The sequence below is a fragment of the Papaver somniferum genome, unplaced genomic scaffold (genome assembly GCF_003573695.1).
Source record: "Papaver somniferum cultivar HN1 unplaced genomic scaffold, ASM357369v1 unplaced-scaffold_10, whole genome shotgun sequence".
NCBI lineage: Eukaryota > Viridiplantae > Streptophyta > Magnoliopsida > Ranunculales > Papaveraceae > Papaver > Papaver somniferum.
In genome coordinates this window covers 6776648-6780940 of record NW_020618825.1, presented here as the reverse complement: position 1 = coordinate 6780940, position 4293 = coordinate 6776648, and positions in this window count along the sequence as shown.

Genomic DNA, 4293 nt, shown 5'->3' with positions numbered 1-4293 from the left:
AAAGTCTCTTAATTTGGACTTAGTATGCATCAAAAGTGATGCCAAGAATTCAGTCTCTCGTCTCAAGAATAAGAGTAACCAAATTAGTTGGTTTAGTAGTTCCATTTTAGAAGATACCAATTTTATTTTAAAAACTTTCTCTTTTCATTCTATTAGATATGTTAGAAGGAACTCAGAATTTTTTCTTATGGCTGATTCTGCTGCTAAGTATAGCAGACAACACAATTGTTCTGGAGAATGGATGGGTCTCTGCCTCCATTTCTCAACCAAATGTAATCCCTTCTTTATTTAATTAAAGTTTTCTTTCCTAGCAAAAAAAAAAATAAAATCCCTAACAGAAACTCCTATTCAACAACATATGTTACTCAATAAACTACACGTTGTCATTGGCGGATATTACGCACTACATTATATATTGTAGTTTGGAGTAGTATGCACTACATTAAAAACAATGCTCATAACACAAGAACATAAGATGTATGAAATTAAACAATTTTAGCCGATATTACTATAGTGTAGTGGTAAAATTATTGGATGATGATATCAGTGACCTGAGTTCGAAACTCGTTAGCACCAATTCTTTACTAATGAATAAAAAAAAACATTTAATAATTTTATTATGTATTATTCATGTTAAATGTAGCATTTTTCTTTAGTTTATATAATTAGAGAACGAAGAATTAATTCAGTAGTATCCACCCCCACCAACTCTAATCCTGCATTAGAGACAGGAGATTTTACCACATTCTCTTTTGTCTCTAATGCTCCTTTCGTAGAGGATCCACATATAAAACATAGGTTCCACCACATACGCAAATATCTTTCTTAAACTCTTCTCGCCATTTCACTACACATTTTTCTCCACCGCCCTGTCAGGTCGCGCAAGCTTTCATTTACTCTTCTTCTTAGACATAAGACTTTCTCAATCCCTGGTCGCAACATGTTGTTACTGATGTAAGCCCCTAGGAAGATGCTCTGCAACTGGCTGAATGATGCAATTGTCCCTACGCTCAAACCATCGAACCATTTAAGTGCTTCTCCTGATAGGCTTGCTGGGAAATATTTGCATAGCACCACGTCATTATGTTCCCATTGTAACAAAGATAGGTTGTATGGTTTGATATGCTGTATCGCGCAAGTATTCCCATCGAATATGCTAGTGAACGCTGGTAAGGTACATTTTAAAGGTATTCCTGCACATTGAATTGTTCGCACAAACGGGGACCTTCCTGCCTCCTCAATTGCATCTTCCAATTGTCTCCTTCCTTTATCTTTGCGAGTATTACCCATCATCGCCCTTATATCCTCCAATTCATTTAGTATAGTTTGGTTCATGCTTGCATTATCATTTTACCCCATTGGTATTTTAAGTCTTGCTTCTCTAGCTCTTGCTTCTTCTCTGCTTCTCCTCAGTGCCTCTTGGTATTCACGCTCTTCAATAACATCCTACCCTCGTCTTCGTATTTCTTCAACTTTATTATTCTCCTCATTTTCCTCTTCGTGATGTCTTTCTTTTCTGCGTCTCCTTCTTTCATCATCTCTCCTATGTCGCCTTCTTCTTTTTTCCCTTGGTTGGTACTCATCGCGGTCGACTCCAAACTGCCGCCTTGCTTCATCATCTCTTTCAACTTTGTCATGTGGTCCTTCCTATGGATTTAGTGATATGTGATTACCGTCCCGCATGTGATTTCCCTGTTCTGTAACTAGTACCGCGCGTCGTTCTTCTCTCAAGTCTAGGATGATGCGATTGTTGTCGCGTGGCTCCTCTCTATGGTTTTCAATGACGTGGTTATTGTCGCGTTGTTCTTCAACTCTTGGATTTATAAGAATATAATTGGGTGCGATAGTGTCGCGTGGTTCCTCTCCTCTAGGATTGGTAACTTTGCGACGTTCTCCTCTCACGTTGGTTATGACTGGATTGACTCCGCCTTGGTTTTCCATGTTATTTCCCTCTGATTGTCGCACTTTATTGTTGTCTGTAATCTGGTTCACCATATGTTTTCTCCTATTGCGCGATTGTTTCTTCTATCTGTACTTCTGCTGGATGTTGTATCTGATATTGCACGACTCATTCTAGGTGTCGTGCGAGATCTCTGCTCCTGCAACCTATGGTTCTCTTCTCTTAACGCCGCATTCGGATGTGTAAGATCCGCTCTGTACTCTGCCTCTCTTATTATTTCCTCTACCAACCTCCTCCTCAGATCTCCGATGGTCATGGTTCTTTTCCTCCTGTTATTGGGCCTTCTTTAACACGTCTTTCTTCTATTGTCTCCGTGTTTGTAGTGTGAACCGAGAACTCATCATAAATGCTTCTGTGCTGATTTTCGTTGATCTACACTGGTTGAACCTGGGGTTGCGCATTCTGTTGTTGCATTCTCCTTCCGACCATACGTGATGTCTCGCCTATTTCACTTCTTCTTCTTCTTGCTACCCGTCTGATTTGAGTTTGAGAAAACACTTTTTCAGATCTGAGTTTCAACACCACTAAAACCTTGGAAAGTTATCGTTTTTTCTCTCAAAATCTGTTGAATCGAAAGTTTACAAATAAGATCCTCAAAACTTTGAAAGGCGACGAAAATAGCGAAACTAAAAGCACAAACCAAGATCTATTTGTTTCAAATCATTTTGGAAATCTTACGGGTGAAGATTAATCTTCTTACTCAAATCCCTGTTTCGGGCGTCAAAATGTAGTTATAGGAAATCCCACAAGCTACACCCGAAAATTATGATAAGAACTAAGACATATTGATGAACTCATTATGGTATACTATTAAAATTAATACTATTACAATATAGAGAAACCCTAACTTGGAGAACAAACTCTTTTCTCTTTCTCTTAAGTTCCTCACACCCGCTCTCTAATGCTTATCCTCCCTCTCATAAAGCTACCTTTTCCTTATATATGGATTACAAATAAAGCCCCTTATTTCGGATCTGGTAAGTGCTACGCTGTCGCCCACTCCTAACTGCCGCACTGTTCTTCACGGATTTTGTGTGATTTTTATGATGTCATCGCGTCCGTCAGCAGTGAAGTTGCCCATGTTGGGTGCAATAATAAAAAACAAAGAAAAATAAAATAAGCAAAAGTTATTGATACTTAGCTCCTTTATAATGGAAGTGATTTCTTTGACGAAACGAACAAGCTCCCCATATCTCCGCAACAGCAACAAGGCAAAACTTTGGAAAACAGAGTGAGTCACGTGTTCAACACACTATCCTTAAGACATTAGCGCCCGGCTACACTCAAGAGTGATGATATAGCCCTCACAGGACGGATATCACCAGGATAAAACACCTTAATACACCTACTACTAGCATATGTAGTAGATGCTCAACTTGAGCTTGGGACTAAAAGTAGTGAATTTTTACAAAAGTAGAATATAGAGCAACCCCTTTCCCATTGATTTTACAAAAGTAGTGAATTTGTTTATATAATTGACAAATACAACTTAAGAAGAAAAACTCCTCGATGTGGGACTAAAAGGTTTATATAGTCTCTTAAAACTACTAAAAATTGTAAACTCCACAATGTGAGACTAATAAGTTTGATTCACAAAAGAAAACAATAAATTATAATTTTTATTAAAACTTTAAAAAATCATTGTTTTATTAATCGTTTTCCAACAATCCCCCACATGAATACACAATCAACATTTTTGGTTTCAATCTAGTTCTTTTAGGAAGAGGAATTACAATCTTAGTCAAACACCCTTATACTTTGACACATTCATAAGAAGGTCATTTACCTTTCTGTAACTCATATGGAGTTTCATGTGATCCTTAAAAGGGTACTTTATTCAGGATATACTAGTTAAGAGGACTGCCTCCCCCCACAAGGCCGCGGGTAATCCTAAACTAATCAACATGGCAATTATCATCTCCTTAAGAATATAGTTATTATGTTCAAGGCTTCTAACTGGTTTCAAACTTCAAGTTTATAAATATTAAGGCTTCTAAGGAGTCATCCTTATCCCTAAGCAAGTATACAAGATAGTACCTCGTACAATCATCTACGGAAGTTATAAACCATCTTTTACCACAGTGGTTTTGGGTTGAACTCATGTCAACTAGGCATGACTGAATTAATTATAAAGGCTTAGAATTACTCTGAACATTTGTGCTAAAAGGTTTTATAGCATATTTTGATTCTTCACAGATTTCACTTTTGTGTTCCAAAAACCAAACTAAATTTGGGTACGCATCCTATGCAAGCCAGTTAAGCATTGACTTATAAGTTTACGGTTCCAAGTCTACCACGTAAAACATTCAATCACACAAAGAAAGCACAAAAAT